The 20190-nt window shown below is 41.5% G+C and overlaps 1 long non-coding RNA gene across 1 annotated transcript in view; it reads right to left on the reverse strand.

Annotated features, from left to right (window-relative positions):
- Positions 1-19798, reverse strand: part of LOC143736648 (uncharacterized) — a 55847-nt gene extending 36049 nt beyond the window's left edge. Inside the window, exons 1-2 of the long non-coding RNA XR_013203532.1 lie at positions 19754-19798; positions 2527-2610 (exon numbers count right to left, since the gene is read on the reverse strand). This is a non-coding gene — a long non-coding RNA (uncharacterized LOC143736648). The remainder of the gene's footprint in view (positions 1-2526; positions 2611-19753) is intronic.
- Between the last annotated feature and the right edge of the window lie 392 nt (positions 19799-20190).

A 20190-nucleotide genomic window follows, 5' to 3' on the forward strand; every position in this document is an offset into this window, starting at 1 on the left:
ATTTAAGAAAATATACATCGTTTTACATGCTCAAAAGCATCACGAAAATATTCCAACTCAAAATTATAGATGATTTATAAAATCTATCGTTGTTGTTGATTTGGCTCTAGCCTATATCACTTGGCCATGGTTTTTGGTGAGAAATTTGTTCACAATTCACAATTTTTTCCTGGCTATTTTTGATTGACCCCTGGGAGTTCATGAAATAGACTACTAGATTTTATAGAATATACATTTTGTTTACTTTATTTCCGAAAAAAAATCTGCCAAACTGAATGTTTTGTGTTACTGCTTGCATTACTCCTACATGCTTCTCTTCATTCTGGATGCTGTGCACTACTACACAGAAGTTGGCTGAGTTGGCTGTGTTTCCACACTGTTCTATGCTCGGCAAACAAACGTCCAAGCTCATAGTCGACATTAATAAGACACTGAGGGATTTTTTATCGTCAGTCTGTCATATGCACTGAAACTAACAGATACTAAGATTGAAAAAAAATGTGAGTGCACACATACACACACAGCTAGAACAGCAATAGAAATGCCTCTAGTAAAGAAGTCTACAGAATTTAGGCCTGTTTCAAACCATACTGTCATGAACTGCTCCGAGACTTTAGGCTGAAGATCCAAACACAGCTTTATTGAGGGTAATCTATAATCGTAATCCATAAAACAGGCATAAGGTCAAAACCAAGGGCAAACAGTGAAGTCCAGGGAAAAAGGCAGAAGATCGAAACCAAGACACAGGGAACCAGGAAAACGAAAGAATGACAAACAGGTGAAAGTAATCAGCACATGATGAGTCTAGGCAAAGGGTAAATGAGTCACACTGACAGCACTTGTACTGTGTGTAACTAAACCGCTCTAAAATCAATTTCTGGATCACTGAATATTTCCTATAATCAGAGCCAGAAATAATAAAATATATTTTGGGGAGTTAACCATAGGCAATTATTACAAAACTTGTTGAAGTTTATTTAACAACGTTCGGGAGGAGCATGTTCAGGTAATCCAACCAATCAGTGCGAGATGAGACCTGTATAGCTGTCCCTCAACTCTGTCCTGTGACAGTTTTGCAGCATTCCTCCTCCACCCCATCCCCTCACTTTTGCTGGTTCCTATCCCAGTCACGGATAGGGGGAGTACTCTGGGTTCGGGCCAAATTCTGAGCTCAGAGCCCTACACTCAGACAGCACGCCAAATATGCATACATTATCATACATCACATCACCCCAATCCTACATTCTCTGCATTGGTTACCATTCCGATACAGAACTGATTTTAAAATTATTATTTATTTATAAATCTCTCAGCAACCAAGAGCCCAAATACCTTTCTGACTTAATTGTCACTCACAATCCATTCAGATCACTTAGATCAAGAGATTAACATCTATTGCCTAACCCATGAACAGTGAAATCTAAGGGTACATATACACGACAGCTGTTATATATAGGTTCTGTGTTTCCCCCTTTTCTTAGTGTTTTGGTTCAATCCTGTTTCTTATTTTCCTGCTCCTCGTTAGTCTTCAGTTATAGCACCTGTTTCCTGTTAATCATCGTCATCTGTGTCACCTGTACCACCCATCTCCGCCATGGCCGCCCGAAGGGTCCTCTCCGCGATGGCATTCCTGGCCTCCAGCACAGCCTACTCTGCCCCGGCCTCCTGCACAGCCTGCTCCGCCCTGGAGGCTTTCTGCTCCAGACAACTCCCTCCTCAGCCTCCAGGGCGCCCTGAGTTTTGCTTAAATTCCTGTTTCTCATCGTCTTCCTAGTGATTTCCTGGTACAACTACGTTACCTAACAACAGCGATGCAGAAAAAACACAAGAGTTTTTCCTTTGCGTTTTCACATACAGATGAAAAAGTTGTCAAATGATCCCAATACACACGGATCCGCAAAAAATAACTAAAATTGTATTATGCATGCCAGGCCAGTAGTTGGTGATGACACTTTGTAAAGAAACATTACGTGTTCAATATAGGTGCGTAGTGTGTTCACCACTTTGACATCTTTTACAAATTTGTATCAATTGAATGCATCCTTGCTGAATATAATGATTGTTTTCTTTCAAAAAAAGATCTTACTGACCCTGAATGTTTGGACAGTAGTTTGTTTACATGCCTGTGAGCATACTGAAATTTCACTCCAGTATTTTCTGTTACTTTATAATAAGCCTAATTTGCAAAAGAGTGTGTTGATAAATAGATCTATAGTGCATTTTCCACCATATTTTCTGCCTAGTTCATTGCACTATGGCTCAGTGCTGAAACTCTACTTGGACCTGCTATGCGCTTGTTAATATGTGTACCAAAATAGATATGCTCTGCTTTCAAATACTGTGTGAAAAAGGCCTTACCTTTAAGGAGCACAAAATGTGTCTAGAATGGAACAAAAGCATGAGCGCGTTGAAGTTAAAAAACAAGAAGTTGTACTCATGTTGGTAGCATTTTTAATTTATCTCAAGGCTCATATTTCACTGTTATGTCTGAGGGCATGTCCAAACAGAAGGTGATGGTTTTCTGACCTCAGAAGGGGACTGTGGCTGTCTTCCACCTCAGGCTTTTGAGTCTATATCCAGCAGATGGTGAAGGACTCGGGGTGTTGACACCTTAATGAGGGCAAATGGAGGAAAATATCAGTGGGAACAGAAAACCCTGCCAGGAGACAATCTGCAACAATCAGAACCGAAACAGCCTGGAATAGAGTGTTTTTGCCACAGTGGTCCTTGCTTGAGGGCAATTTGTAGGGAAAAAAAAACATTAGCTAAAGTTTGAAAGAATTGTGCATTGCTTATTCAAGAAATAGAAACTAAGAAATTTTAACATTTAAGACTAGCATCAAGAATGTATGTGTTCACATGTTGTTTTAGATTGATTAGAGAAGTTTAAATAACAGCAATGCAATAACACTGTGAAAAAGGAACACAATCCTGAGGTTATTGTATATAAATGCTGAATATCACTGGAGACAAAGAGGCCTGCAATAAGTTGCACATAAGAACAATCCCATGGCTCACAGCTTCCCCACACTGCATGCGTTGAAGTCCAAACACAAAAAACACCAACCCAGCAATCTTGGATTTTTATCAGCAGCTCTGCAGGCCTAGAGATATTCAATGTCCTTTTTGGTGGTAAAGCAAATGTTTTACTATAATTGTCACCAGGGCTGGCCCGTGGGTATGTAAGACCCTGGGCGAGATCATGAAAATGGGTCCCACCGGTAGATAATACATAACTGTGCATGAAGGTTTATTTAGCGCAAAAAATTCAATGTAAACAAACAATAATTGAGGAATGTGCACAAAAGAGAATAAAGGCCTCAATGAAAAACGATTTTGTCCAAGTAAACAGAAGAGAGCAGTTAAATCAGGTAAAATGACAAATGACAAAAACTATACAAAGACCTAACTGTCACCTGCCCGTATACGGGCAACCGAAATTTACTTAAAAATATTTAATAATATTTAATTTAATCATGACAAACTATATATCGTTGGAAAGGTCTAAGACTCCTTAACAGATATATTAGTGTTGTTTTTTTTCTTAAAAATTTTGTATGAACAGTAATATATGAATTTATGACAAGAGTGCACCTCAAAAAATCGATGTCATTACAGGAGTTTCTGACCTTTGTCACAAAAAGTCGACGCACACACTTTTAATAATTGAAACTTTGGTTTTTAATGCTCAAAGTTCATAATAAAATATAATCTAGTATTTGTCAATAAAAAAAGATAAAATTATATTTTAAAAAGTAAAGTAAAAAGTCCTCTAAAAAGTATAATATATATTATATATATATATATATATATATATATATATATATATATATATATATATATATATATATATATATATATCATTTTTTTATTATTATTATATCACATATTTTATGTTATCATAAATTAGGTATCATTTGAAAGCTTACGAACTCAGAATTCATCCTGTAAAAACCGTTTTGAAATTGGACGTTGCGTTACCATAGAAACGGTATTTTTATTAGGCCCCTCCCCTTTTGGGCATCATCTTTCATCATTTATTATCAAAAATGTTCTAATGTTGACAAAACACATATTGTCAGAAAGGTCTGAGTCTCAAGGTTCCATATTTAGTCACAGAAGTGATATTTGGATAGAAATGTATTAATTTGTTATGGCAGAATGCATACAATTAAATTCAATGGAATGCAATGGCACTCTGTGGCTATTTTTGGTATAACGCCTAAACAAAATCTCATAGGAACTTCAATTTTTGTGATATCAAATTTAAATTTGGAACACAACTTGGTTAGATATAAAGCTTTCATTTTATAGTAATTTTATAGTAAAACATATTTTTTAAAATATTTATTTTATATTAAAAAAAATATTAATAAAGTATATTTGATTTTTTGTAAATTTTAACTTCCATAACTTTTTCATACTTTAATTCTTTGAAGTGCTTTCACTTCAGTAATAATCTGCTGATTGTTTTCTTTAAAACAAGACCAAACTTACAGCTTGGGGGTTGACAGCTAAGGGGTTAATGAGCAGATCTTTGCAGAAAAGTTAATTGCTCATATTTTAAATTATGTGTGACGACCTTGCATCTCTACATCGAAAGAGTTTGATTATTTCCTCTATATATTATTCTTTAGAAAAGTTTTAACCTTTGACAAGCGTTTTTTTCTTCCATGCAAATGTGCCATTAAAGTACCATTAAAAAAAGAACAGCAAAGACGACTAAAATAACCACAAAGTGTTTCCATTTTTTTTTTTTGCATTTCTGTTGAATGTGAATGTTAAGTAGTTACTCTAGGATTGTGTTCTAAGGTGGTTCTAATGTCTCTAGCCTTCCTCTTGGTGTGTCGATCAAAACACAGGAATGGATCAGGACAGTCTGATTCAATCAAAGGGGTTTATTGTACACTGAGAATGCGTTGGTCTGTGTGAGGTATGTGTGTGGTTCTACAATAAAACATAAATAAAGAAATAATCAGCATAACATGACTTGACTGTTATACCAAAATGAATCACAATATACATCACATTGCATTACACTATATAATGTTATAATATACATAACTAAACTGGACCAATACGATGCAATTTGGCGCCGTCATTGTTTAAATAAACATAATCGGCACGTTGAAACCGAAAGTGTCCATATGAATATCACACAGCGCACTATACAGTACTCCCATACAAACCTAACAAAGAATTAAGTATAATACCATAGTAACATAAATAAACAGGTATGGAAAAGGCTGAAGATATCCTCAAACGATATTATATTGTGAACACAGCTCGTGAATGCACCGAACGCGCGAGCTTAATTCTCACACTCTTCATTCTGACTAACAGCGGACAAATACCATAGTGCATTTGAAAATAAATATTATTATATTAACAAGGATTGTCTACTGATCAAAACGGGTACTCACAATCAGTAAGAGACGCACACTATAGCACACAAAATAAGGGTTAATTCTCCCGGTCCCGTGCAAGTCTCTCTCACTCGCGCTTCATTCGGCTGCGTCAGGGCGATGATTGACAGGTGCACTAAGCCCCGCCTTTCCAACACTGCCGCCCCCAAATTTATTAAGAAATTTGCTCCGTTGGAAATGAGTTCAGGGTTACTGTTGGTTGTCTTCACTCCCAGGATGGTCATCCTCTTCAGGGATTTCAGGAAGAACTATTAGACGAGCTATAGGCCGAGTATACGTTCTGTCTTTTATCTGTATCTCCGCTGTTCTGACACGGCCATCGGCTCCTGGGTAGACTTTCAGAATTCTTCCAATACGCCATAGGGACCGAGGTAGTTGGGGGTCAACCAACATGGCTACAGTGCCAGGCTCGATGTTAGGTGATGGTCTTTGCCACTTTCCTCTCGTCTGCATTGCCGGTAGATAGTGCCTTATAAATGCAGACCAGAATCTGTCAGCTAATACTTGGGAGTGTCTCCATCTCCGCTTTGTGAGGAGTTCAGACTCCGGATACACCACCTGGGGTAAGGAACCGTCTGGCCGCCCCATCAGCAGGCAATTTGGAGTGACTGGGTCCAGATCAGCCAGATCTGCCGAAACATATCCTAAAGGCTTAGAATTTAGGATAGCTTCAATCTCAATCAAAACTGTCTGAAGCACTTCTTCGGACACCGTTTCTGAACCTAGGGTTGCACGAAGGGCAGCCTTTACAGACCGGATCTCCCTCTCCCACACACCTCCAAAGTGCGGAGAGGCCGGAGGATTGAAGTGGAAACTGATCCTTTGTTTGGCTAACAGCTGTTGTAAGTCTGGACTGAGTTGGTTGAAAGATTCCCGGAGTTCTGTCTCTCCACCTCGGAAGTTGGTGCCCTGGTCGGAGTACAGTTCGGCAGGCTGGCCACGTCGACCAATGAACCTTCTCAGTGCCATCAGAAAGGCATCACTGTTCATTGAGGCCAGCACTTCTATGTGCACCGCACGGGTGGTGAGACACTTGAATAGGAGGCCCCATCTCTTCTCTACCCGGCGTCCCAATGTCACCACCAGTGGCCCAAAACAGTCCATTCCTGCGGAGTAAAATGCCGGCTTAAACAATCTGAGCCTTGGAGGAGGGAGATCAGCCATCTGCTGTGTTGCTGGCTTTGACCTCCACTTGCAACAGTCGAGACATGCCCTTTGGTGCTTCCTGATTGCCTCCCTACCTCTCAGAATCCACACTCTCCTGCGGAGCTCAGCAAACACCCGCTCAGGTCCTGGATGGTGAAGTCGAGTGTCATAGTCCTTGATCAGTAGCTGAGTGTTAGGATGATGAGAGTCAAGTACAATAGGGTGCGCGGTAGCTGGGTCAAGGGCTTCCACTCTCCTCAGTCGTCCTCCGACTCTGATGAGTTGGTTTTCAGAGTCAAATACAGGAGAGAGACATAGTAACCGACTGTTGGAGCGAACTGACTTGTTGGATTTTAGCAGCTGGAAATCCTCAGGGAAACTATCTAGCTGTATCTTTCTCAGGGCAACAGTCTCTGCCTCTCTGTAGGTACCTGCTGGAGGAGATTTATCCTGGGCAGCCGCCCCATGCAGCTCCTGTGCAACTGCGTCCACCAAATCTTTCCAGTGGTTGTATCTCCTTTCATTAGTCAACGGCACAGTGTTAGTGATCCCACAGAAGATTCCTCCTTTAAGTTCAGCTGCATCTTCAGAGTTCGGAAAGCATGAGGTGGGCTGAGAGGGCCACTCCTCCTGTGGTTGCAGTAGGAACTTCGGACCTTGAAGCCATCTGTTGGGGCCGATAAAGTCTTGCAGTCTCTTGCCCCGAGTCAGGTCATCAGCAGGGTTTCCTTCAGAATTTATGTATCGCCATTCTGTCCGGTCGGTCAACTCCTGAATCTCTGCTACCCGGGTGCCCACGAAGACTTTGTACCTACAGGACTCAGAAAGGAGCCAGTGGAGGACAATAGTAGAGTCAGTCCAATAGGTGACCTTGTCCCATTTCAGAGTGAGCTCAGTTGTGAGCAACTTCGCCAACTGTGCACCTACCAAGGCGGCGCAGAGCTCGAGCCTCGGTATTGACTGTCGCTTTCGTGGGGCCACTTTAGACCGGGCTAGAAGAAAGGCAAGGTGAAGTTCCCCCTGGCGACCTTCCGAACGCAGATAAGCAACAGCCCCATATGCCTTCTCAGAGGCATCACTGAAAACATGAATCTCCCGGCGTACATCTGATTGATCCATATAGGAGGGGTTATAGCACCTTGGAATTGTCACCTGCGATAGGAATTTAAGCTCCTCTTCCCAGTCTGTCCATGCTTGCCTGAGCTCACCTGGGAGTTGTGGATCATCCCAGTCCCGGTGGTTTAGCCAAAGCTGCTGCACGATCACCTTGGCTCTGGTAGTATAGGGAAGGATGATGCCAAGGGGGTCGTACTGACTTGCCAGCACCCTATAGATACTCCGCATTGTCAAGGCATTGTATGTGACAGGTCGGTGTTTGAACCCAAGATGGTCCAGCTCGCAGTGCCATTTCAGGCCCAACGTTGACTCTCGTGAGTCGGCTTTGTCTTGAGAAAGCCACAACTCCAGCTTAGGGGACCTGGCCTCGGGAGGTAGATGACTGACAACTTCTGCTGCATTACTGGCCCACTGCCGGATGTCAAAACCACCAGAAGATAAGAGGGTACGTAACTTATCCACTAACAGTCGTGCTTCTTGAACAGAACTCAAACTTTGGAGACAATTGTCCACGTAGAAGCATCTGTCTACAGAGAATCTTACATCCTCATCAGGTGTACTGTGTAGCGCCACGTGTCGCTGAAGAGCGAAGGACGCACAGCAGGGGCTGCACGTAGTCCCAAAGGGAAGTACTTGCCACTCATAAGTATCTGGAGGGTCATCCCGACACAGGTCACGCCATAAAAACCGCACGAGTGGTCTATCCTCAGGCAGTAGCAGGACCTGATGAAACATCCCACGTATATCCCCACTTATGGCCACACTATGCTCCCTAAACCGCAGGAGGACACCCAGAAGAGAAGGGCTCAAGACTGGACCCGGTAGTAAGGAGTTATTAAGATTTAGCCCCTTATACTCGAAAGAACAGTTAAACACTAAGCGGTTCTTATCATTGTGAGTGACCATATGGTGTGGGATATACCACTTCTCTCCTGTGGCCTCCTCTCCCTCATTCTGCAGTTTGATGGCAGCACCAGTCAACTCCAGCTTATTTATCTCAGACTTATAAATCTCCGCTTTCTCTGGTGACCGAACAAGCCGACGCTCCATGCCTCTGAGACTAGGCATTACTGCTTCCTTAGGAGCACAGAAGAAGGGGAAGTCCTTCCTGCGCAATAAAGGCGTTGCATAGCGGAGGATGCCGTTAACTTCAACCCGAGTTGTCTTAGTCTCCAAGAGACTGATAGCCTCTTGGTCCTCTTTGGATCGGGTGACCTGCTTCTCACAGCGGTAGGGTAAGACATCAATCTGCCACAGCCTTTCCACATCCTTTTTCAGCTCTAGTTCAGCAGGGGTGAGGGATACGAAGAAGCACTGTTGTGGTGACAGCTGATCCTCCAAGAATCTTGCTGGTCCCTGCAAGGTCCATCCGAGCCTGGTCTGAACAGCTGCAGGTCCCCCAGAGGGGCCCAGACGAACAGGTGATATGGGAGTAATGAGGTGCGTATTATCAGCTCCAATCAGTAATAGTGGGCTTACCCCATTGAAAGACTGCAGTGGAAGGTTCTTCAGGTGCTGATACTTCTCCAGGACACTCGGAGGGTAAGAATGGTCCGCTAGACCAAGGCACTCGGCAGTGAAGGCAGCTGAGATTCTAAATATTTTCTGTGGCTGAGTTACTGGAGAAATCTGGAAAGAGACTACGGCACCATTTACAGTCTGAACATCCTGGCGGATAGTACGCAGAGCTAAGCTCTCCATGGGACCATGAATTCCGAGTTTGATGGCTGCAGGGGATAGAAGAATCGTCCTCTCCGAACCATCATCCAGGACGGCATAAGTATCCAGGGTCCTATCTTTGTGACGGAGCAGAACTCTGACAACCTTGAGGAGAACTTTCCTACATCCTGGAGGTTTATCCAGATACAGGGTTTCAGTCGCTGAATTAACCAGACAAGATCCTTCAGTCACTGGTTTGGAGTTCACTTCATGAAGAATTTGCAGGTGTCTGCCTTTACAGATACTACATGGCTTTTTGAGGGTACACTTAGCCGCTGGGTGTGCACGTCCACAGCGCCAACAACGGTGATTCGCCTGGATCCAATCTGTGATCTGCTGTTTGTTGAAGGACTTGAAGGTATCACACTGACTGAGGTAATGGTCATTTTTGTCACAATACGGACAGAAAGCTTTGGGCTGTGCTTTGGTGATCCCTGAACTGGCTAATGGAATCAGAGCTGGTCCGATAGGTAATTTGGCAGGGCTCTCATCCGATCCATGAAGTACAGTAGCTGAACGTCCAGCAGGGTTTGTCGCTCTCCCCCGGTCCGTCTTCTGCTCTACCCTCCGCCGACGGTCCGAAGTTTGACTCTCACTGCTCTGACACCACGCTTCATACTGTAACCATTCAGAGAAGTCTAGGAGGTTGTACACTGCACCCGGACGACGGAACATGTGTCTTCTGAACTCTGACCTCATTTCAGGAGGTAGTTTGCTTAGCAGCCTCTCCACATGCGAACCACATCTTAATTCCGACTGACCTTCATGGCCCAAAGTCTCCAGCATACCGACAAGGGATCTGATTTGCAGGGCGAACTTGTCAAAGGCTGCTGTATCACCTCGTCGCATATCAGGAGCATCCATCACCTTAGCTATCCTTCTGAGGGCTAACTTGTAAGGTTGTCCGAATCTCTCAGTCAGAGCTGCCATAGTATCGCTATACGGGAAATGTGAGTTGAGATAGGAGTCAGCCACCAGGCGGGCTTCATCTAATCTCAAATGATCCATCAATATCTGATAGCGGAAGAGCTCAGTCGCATCATGAGGTAAAAGGTTTTCCAGAGCAAGCTTTAGTCTGGTGAACTCACTAGGATCTCCCGTGATGAAGTCTGGAATGGTCGGTGTAGGCCCACGATAGGTCTTCTCTCTCTCATCTGGATGCAAAGTGGAAGCTCTGGGCGTAGGTGTCACACACCTAGGTCTCCTTGGCTTATACCTTTCATGAGGTTGAGGCAGGTAAGCAGCCCTAACAGGCTCAAACCTCTGTTCTGGATACCAACTTGGACCATGGGCGTAAGTATCGTACTCATTGAGTGGTGGAGGTAATCTGCGAGAAGTAGGTTGGACAGCTTCATCTGGATAGCTGGCAGGAGGGAAGTCATAATAATTAGGGGGCTTAACTGACTGTGTGACTTCTTGTTTGGCAGGCAATCCAGTTTGTATATGATCTCTCATTACTTGAAGCTCACTAAGCATCTTACCCAAGAAATCTACCATCACATGTTCCCTTAATGGCTCCTCAGCATTCCTCTCTGGGTGATTAGACAGAAAAAAACCATCTCTGTAGTCCACAGTCTGCTTCGGGGTTGAGAATGAGCTGTAATCCCCTTTAAGGGCAGACGAATCTGAGTTCACCGGTGCAGCAACTGTACTGGCCAACCGCATTGACTGCCGGTTGGTAGATGAGTGGGGAAGTGGTGTTGAAAGAGACTCAGAGCGCAACATGGGTTGCGAAGGCCTGCGTGCTGAGTCACAGACAGTTTGTGAAGATAATTGAACCTCAGTCTCTTCCCAAGGCCGATGATATGGTGAAAACTGAGGTTGAGTAAAAGGCATGGGAGCTCTCACCTGATGTCTTTCATAGGAATGCTCTCTGTTATAAGCAGCCGGCGACCATTCGTCCACCACGTTCCAGGAATACTGACTCACGGGACTAGAGGCTCTGTCAGAGGGGGAGGGAGAAATCCTGGCAGCATCTGATGGATTTCCTCTCTGTGGCTCCTCTGCAGCATAAGACATCATTGGCTGTCTGATCGGTCTACGTCGTGCAGCTGTGAGATCGTAGTCCTCGAGATAGGCAGGAGTGCGAACATGGCGTTGAGGTCTGCCACCATCTGCATATAACCCTTCTGGTTCCATATCAGAGCTGATAGATCCCACTTTATCCAAGAGCAATGGCCGATATCCGGCTCGAAGGACCAATTTGTTAAGTAGTTACTCTAGGATTGTGTTCTAAGGTGGTTCTAATGTCTCTAGCCTTCCTCTTGGTGTGTCGATCAAAACACAGGAATGGATCAGGACAGTCTGATTCAATCAAAGGGGTTTATTGTACACTGAGAATGCGTTGGTCTGTGTGAGGTATGTGTGTGGTTCTACAATAAAACATAAATAAAGAAATAATCAGCATAACATGACTTGACTGTTATACCAAAATGAATCACAATATACATCACATTGCATTACACTATATAATGTTATAATATACATAACTAAACTGGACCAATACGATGCAATTTGGCGCCGTCATTGTTTAAATAAACATAATCGGCACGTTGAAACCGAAAGTGTCCATATGAATATCACACAGCGCACTATACAGTACTCCCATACAAACCTAACAAAGAATTAAGTATAATACCATAGTAACATAAATAAACAGGTATGGAAAAGGCTGAAGATATCCTCAAACGATATTATATTGTGAACACAGCTCGTGAATGCACCGAACGCGCGAGCTTAATTCTCACACTCTTCATTCTGACTAACAGCGGACAAATACCATAGTGCATTTGAAAATAAATATTATTATATTAACAAGGATTGTCTACTGATCAAAACGGGTACTCACAATCAGTAAGAGACGCACACTATAGCACACAAAATAAGGGTTAATTCTCCCGGTCCCGTGCAAGTCTCTCTCACTCGCGCTTCATTCGGCTGCGTCAGGGCGATGATTGACAGGTGCACTAAGCCCCGCCTTTCCAACAGTGAACACTGAGTATTTTTGAGCAAGGTGTAGAATGAATAAATTATACAGATTGCTGTGTTACTATTGGATATGTATACCATTGTTATGCTGTTATTATATTTGCGATCACTTTATATTCAACTAGGCTAATGTATTCTCTGGTTGTCATTAATATTAATATTATGTCTAAGCCATTCTATTGGGATTGATATCACCTCTAAAGAAAACATGCAAACACACAGCAAGTAGAACAGACAAGTTTTTAAGCTAAAATATTTTTAAATTATTGTAAACCCTTAAGAGGGTCACCTCATACACTATCAGCTACGGCAAATTTATTATTGGTCAACTTCTAAAGCCAAATTTATACTTCCGCGTCGAACTCACGCCGTAGCTACGTTGAGGCTGTGTGTAGCATGCATAGCCTACGGTGCGTACCCTGACGTGCACCTCTCTAAAAATGTAACAATGTGTCAATTCTACACAGACCGTAAGCGCTGTTATTGGTTTGCTAGAACCCCTCATTCAGGTTTCACATGCTCACTCTGCATGTTTAATTGCACGTCAACGCGGACAACGGCGCAGAAGTATAAATGAAGTACAGAAGTACACGTAGCCTACAGCAGGCTATGGCATAGGTCCGATGCAGAAGTATAAATCAGCCTTAAGCGTAATATTTATACAAGTTCTCCACCTTCTAGCCTACTCTTAACAGCTGGTGTCGCGATATACCGGTATTGACGATAACCGTGAAATTTAAAAATAAATAAATATTGTTGCCGTTAATTAGGGGTGTCGTAATATAACTGTTTTGGCAATAACCGTAGAATTTCAAATTAATAGTACACGCATGATAATATGGCACATAAATTATCCAACACCAGTATCTGATTGACATCCCAACATATAGTAGGTGTCGACATTTCACCGTAAAGGGATAGTTTACCCAAAAATGAAAATTACCCCATGATTTACTCACCCTCAAGCCATCCTAGGTGTATATGACATTCTTCCCTATATTAAAGAGAGTTATATAAAAAAATGCGCTGACTCTTCCAAGCTTTATAAAAGCACTGAATGGCCGTTTATGTTTTGGAGTCCATCGAAGTTCATCTATCGATCATAAAAGTGCTCCACGCAGCTCTGGTGGGTTAATAAATGCCTTTTGAAGTGAAGTGATGTGTTCGTGTAAGAAAAATATCCATATTTAAATCTTCATCGACTAAAATAACTAGCTTCCGGCAGACGGACGTACGCATCGATTTACGGCAAAAGACTATCCCAGGGATTAAAGTTCTCCGTCGCTACGACGGATTTCCGTTAATTGAAGAGAGTTTACGACGGATTTCCATCAATATCAGGGTTCCCCCCTGACCTTATGTCTTAACTTCACTTCTCATAATTTTAAGACCATAAATATGCTTACATTTCTCAAATAGTGTAATAAATGTCTTAATTTTATTTGAATAGGTCTTTTATTAAGGAAGGACTAGGTGTATTCATCCTGCTGAGGGTGATGTGATCAAGGCCTGGAGTGGAGCGAAAGCATGTTCCTCTCTCCACTCTAAGCAATCTGTTATCACTCCGCGCCTGATCCACTCCGGGTTTTCCATACCCGCTCACGGAAAAACTGCTCCGTGTTCTCTCCATTTTGAAAATTATTCTAATATGTTTTTTTTTATATCATGAACATGTAATAAGATAATATATATGATCAGATATATGATCCTATCTTATTCATGCCCAGGGCCCGCCATTGAGGTCCCCGAGATCAGGATAAGTGCATATGAAGGTTGTGAAATAATTGCCTAATGTTAACTCTACTCTAACTCATTTAGGGAGAAATTTAATATGTTCTATATATCTGACTTTCGTATACGTGCAAATGTGTGACTAATGTACAACCGAGACAGAGGGCCTCCACTACAAGGGTAGCATATGATAAGCAAATCTAATGAAGTTAGTTATGGCTAAGACATATCTTCATTTGGCCTACAGAAATAACCTTGGGGGGGAGTCAGGACTATAAGGACGGAAGGATGTCCTCCTTTCATGGTCACACTCTGCAGGCACTTTGTATGAGTGTATGACTCTTGGCCTTTTCTTGCAAGAATTAAATAACCTTTAAAGACAATTGGTATATGTTTGTCTCTTATTCAGTGATGTAAAATTGTTTGCCACAACAATTTGGCGTAGTCGGCAAGATTCCTTAGATGTGCCTCTTGAACCCGAGAGTGGACGGTGACTGATCATCCTGGACTGAGAAGTTCCAGCTCTACCTTGTAAACTTGAGAGAGAGGGGCAGACCGCTATCAGGGTCTAAGAGAGACACCACTGGAATCATCAAAAGAACTGAAGTGGCGTAAACTGAGACTGGTAAGAGACAAAGTTTAAATTGTTGAAAGTACTTGGGGGGATTGCTTCATCAGAATCAGAATCACTTTATTGCCAAGTAGTGCTTTCACACACAAGGAATGTGCTTCGGTAACAAGATGCTACCATGGCTGCTATAATCAGCGCCAATCTTGAGAAAAATACAGCATGACATGAGGAGAGGTGAGGAGAAAAAAAGGCAACCCGCAGACTATGCTCCTGTAAGGAGTACAGTCTGGGAACAGGAAAAAACACCTCAGGAACATTAGCACATAAACAGTACAATCTACAACATGAACAAGACATTGCGACACGTGTGAGGAGTGGGGGATGGAGTTAGTCCAGCCCAGGCAAGCAGCCATCCGGTCCTGCAGCCATTATGGCGCTGGTCACAGACCCGCCTGTCAGACTGGGGGTACGAAGTGGCGAAGGCGGGGGATGGCGTGTGGGGCAGGTGCATATCTGTGTATATGTAAGTTCATGTGTGTGTAGGCCTGGAGAGAGTCGCTAAGCCAGCACCATAATCTAGATGCCATACAAAGTCAACAATCACCAGGTGTCTGGGGAGTCGGGGAAGGAACACAACAGTGGCTCACTGCAGTGCTCTTCCGGGAGAGTTGTTGTTCCAACAGCGGCCTTGGCCAAGGCCAGTGATGGTTAAGGGAGAGGGAGAGAAAATGTGGCCGCCTTTGTTGAGAGCCAAGAGGGAATGACGGTCTCATTAATGATGGTCAAAGGAACACTGTGGTGACTAGTACAGATTACTAGTCCAGACTAGTACAGATTATAAATCTGGTGGGTTCAGTTAATCCATGGGAGTGTATTGGGGGAAACCCTGAGGATCCGTTTGATCCAAATTTGTGAACAAGTTGTGAGTTCTCACCTTTTCAATTGAGGTGAAAATTGATCTCTCTAGAGACGTCTAGAGTTATATGTAGGTGCGCCACTGGAAAACCCAAGAAAAGTGGGACCATCATGGGGAAATCTCAGAGTAAAATGCGCAAAAAGGTTCAATATGATAAACCGGTGTTTGGTTTGATGAAAAAAGCACATGGGAAAATGTTTGAAGGGTATTGAAGAATTAATAAAAAACCATGATTTCCCCAAAGTGGGAACTTTAAGTGTCACTAGACTGACAGCGGTGCAAGAGTCCGTAGAGGAGGGGCCTGAACAAAAGGGGTGCTGTTCAGAGACATGTATGTTTGTGTGTGAGATGTCTTCAGAACTTACATTTATATAATAAGTTTGAAGTAGCAAGCAGCTATAAGGCTGTCTGTGTGGGGATTGAGATATGTAATAATGATATTTTGGTTTCTGCAAAACAGTAGAGATAAGTGGGACTGAGATAATAATGATAATACTTGTTGTATCTGCAGACTAACTATTTGATAGATGAAAAAGAAATATAGTTGAAGAATTTATTTTCTGAAATACAGAAAATAAAATTTATGATAGAATTTATGGGACTATTTAACTGTGTAAATGAAATTATGAATCGGGATCATTTCATTGGACAAATGTGACTAAAGTTTAGGTTTGTGTTCATTAATGTTTTATTTTATGTTCTATTATTTTATTTTTCATGGGCTATACTGTGTTGGAAATGGCAAACAGCACTGAGAATGATTTGACAATGGTTAATGAGGAAATTAAACAAATCAGAGATGCTGTTATAGACAGCAGAATATATATATATATATATATATATATATATATATATATATATATATATATATATATATATACAGAATAGATTACTGTTAGACATATTAACTGCTGAGAAAGGAGGAGTGTGTAAAATGTTCAGATACATCATGTTGTTTATACATTCCAGACAATAATGACAACATAAACAATATTCCGTTATCCCAATATTGTTTATGACATACAGTTCTGCTGATAATAATAGGAGTTTTGGTGTTGATGTGCCTGCCATGTGTAATACTATGTTTTTCAAACTTTAGTGGAGATAATTGTGAAAAGTAGTTCCATATCAAATACTTTAAATGTCTTATTATGTGGATCAATTTTATGATGTATGTCGAAAACCAAAGTAATTTGATGATGATACGACTAGCGGAAGTTACAGTGAAAAGTATTAATTGAGTTAAGATATGTTTTTTTCTTTTCAGAACATCTATACTATTTCTTGTTTATACTGAGGTGACTGCGAGTCTGATTTTATGTCAGGAGTGCAATAACAGTGCTTATTTATTTAGCCCGGCTTCAGATAAAGTATTTTCTTGCTTGCTAAATTACTTAAGGGACTATCCCCCCAAAAAACAGCCTAAGCTTTCTTCTTTTAAAAACCTTATTTCACAAGTTTAAGACAATGATAATTTATATGAAAGTTAGAGATGAAGAGTATAAGTGTGATGTAATGAGTTATATTTGCTGTCTTATTATTTTAGTTATCAATGAATGATAAAAAGAACTGTGGGGGAAATTTAATATAGGCTATTCTATAAGTCTGAAATGTGTGACTAATGTACAACCGAGACAGAGGGCCTCCTCTACAAGGGTAGCATATGATAAGCAAATCTAATGAAGTTAATTATGGCTAAGACATATCTTCATTTGGCCTAGAGAAATAACCTTGTGGGGGGAGTCAGGACTATAAGAAAGGAAAGATGCCCTCCTCTCATGGTCACACTCTGCAGGCACTTTGTATGACTGTATGGCTGTTCACACGTTTGCGCACACGTTCGTTATTTTAAATGTAGATGCACGAAAAATGTGCGCCCAAATAAAGAATGACGCTGTCGCAACTCTCGCTTGTTTTCCCAGGCAATATGAAAAAGAAAATCAAAGCCGAGCGAGAAATCCAGCGCGACGCTTCACGACACGCTTTCAGTTAACAGTCATAGTGCGAGTCTGGCCTTCGAGTAACTAAACAAGTAACAGAAACAATCAGTTTACAAAGTATCCATCAAAGCTCAGATCTGGGAAGATAAGATATACAGGTAAGGATTATGAGACTACGAGAAGAAGAAGGAGAGAATGTGATGGAGATGAGAGAGGAAGAGCAGGTGTTGCATACTGTGCCCATGAGATTAACATTATTACAATGTATTCCTATTTAACACATATACATGTTCTTTGCTATTTGCTGTGGAAAATATAAGCTCAATTTTACTTTACAACACAAGCACCTATAATATTCCTCTAGCAAGATCCCTTTAGCAAGGACCTTGGTATTTATAAAATACAGAGTACGGCCCTGCTCATGCTGTTCACTTTTCATATAATCAACATAGATGAAATAAAAAAATAACATTATATTTATTTATAATGGCTAGGTTAAAAACAGATATTATATTATACAAAGTTTGTGATATTAGCTCACTTTGCACCAAAAGCTCTGTTGGCTTTTATTATTTGAGAAATAAAAACTTGCGTTAAACTTATGCAAATGGTTAATTTTTTGTATGTGTTACGACGCGTGTGTTTGGTTTGGGGTGTGTTCCTTCTCTCTCTCAGGTAGTGGCTCCTCCCCCCCTGTCTCGGCTGCATGAGTGAGTGCAGGTGTGCCTGATTAATACTCAGTGCCTGGAGGATAAGAAGGCTTGATTCTTCCCACAGTTTTGTTTCTGTTCTTTTTCCTTTCCCACCAGTTGTGACCACACTGCAGACCAACCTTATTCAATCAGTGGGTTAAACACCGACTTGTATGTTTTGTGCGTTCAGAACAGTGTTTTTTTTTTTTGGTTTGTTAACTTCTTCAGTGGAGGGAGGACTGTTTAGTTGTTCATTTAATGTTGAACCTTGTTTCCTCAGTTACTTAGCCTGTGTTTATTGTTTGCCTCACTTTGCTTACTCGCTGTCTCATTCGGAGGAAGTAGTTTTGTGTTGGTTTTACTTTGTCAATATTGTAATAAATACACTTTTCAGTTTGCACTGAAACCCTGACTTCCTGTCCTCTTTTGCCCTGGTTTTATTCCAAATATTGTTGCTTCTCCTCCCCGTGGACTTACCATCTGGAGGAGCGTAACAGTATGACTACATCACAAAGAGTCAAGTCTTGTAAAAAGCATTAGATTGAAAACATTGAAATTTCATAAAAGTGTGTAAATAATAGAAACAGTTCAAAATGGCCTTTCTTTAAATGCAAATGTGTATTTCAGTTGTGAATGTAATGCATGTACTCCCTATACTCCTAATTACAAGAGAGAAAAAAAACTTAGTTTACTGATTCTTAGTTTAGAACATTAAGTCTAATTTGTTTTTTTTTTTGGCTTTAATCCCTGCTAACCTGACTTGGCGCTTGACCCATTGATGAACACGGAGGCGCAGAGGATAGAGCAAAACAAAACACCAGTCACGAATTAGAAGTCTAAAATGAGAATTTTTAAAGAGAAATGTCGGAGGAGCTTGAGTTTATTGCACAGTCATGTTTGTTTGAACCGCGAGAGGCGTCAAAGCTAACACTATTTCTACATCATACGTCATACATCGTCAAGTGTTGCTCTTTTGGCATAAGTCGACTTGCAGACGGCCGTATGCCAGAAGCTAGTTATTCTAGTCGATAAAGTTTTAAATATGGATATTTTTCAAACAGGAACGCATCGCTTCACTTCAGAAGGCCGTCATTAACCTGCCAGAGCCGCTACGAGCACATTTAACATGGATAGCTGCACTTTGATGGACTAAAGCTTGGAAGAGCCAGGGCATTTTTTAATATAACTCCGAATGTATTCGTCTGAAAATAGAATGTTATATACACCTTGGATGGCTTGAGGGTGAGTAAATCATGGGTGAACTATCCCTTTAACGCTGGTTGCCATCTGACATAAAACGCAAGCAGTCACATTTCGCAGCTGCTATAGCCTACTGCCGTGAAAAAGCATGTCGTCGGATATGACAGACAAGACTCTAATGTTACCCACACTCCAAAAAAGTTAGCTCACCGGTGTGGACGTTTTTTTGATTCCCGAAAAAAACCTTGTTGATCACCCCAGTCTGCAGGACTTGCTGATCAACAGTGAGCACAAAAGGAACCACCAACCTCTTCACCCACCTCCGCCTCCATTGTCTTGCAGATTTGGCCACTGTGAAGAGAGTAAGTTGCCATTATTTTGCTAGCCCTGAAACAGGAAATGTTAAATTAACCTGTTAACTGCTGACGCCTTTCTGTGTTTTATTATAATTGCATCCCTCTGGGGTTTTAATCCAAAAGTGTGCTTATATGCATTCAAACTTATGGATTATCATATGTTTACTTTAAATATCTTTAGAGAGCAGTATTTAAAAATACCCAAAAAAGAACGATGTGAGCATTATGGGGTGCTAAACTCTCACATGTTATTTGTGTTTCATTCATTCTCAAAGCAGGAGTGAGACTCATGAGTAATAAGTAAAAACAAAATCCCTAATATGGACAAAGACATCCAGCAATTGCTTCAGCTGAATAAAATGCAGATAGAGACATTTCGACTGATTAAA

Source organism: Siphateles boraxobius, unplaced genomic scaffold (assembly GCF_051911475.1).
Source record: "Siphateles boraxobius isolate OS27281-9 unplaced genomic scaffold, OSU_SipBor_1 130, whole genome shotgun sequence".
Taxonomy (NCBI): Eukaryota; Metazoa; Chordata; class Actinopteri; order Cypriniformes; family Leuciscidae; genus Siphateles; species Siphateles boraxobius.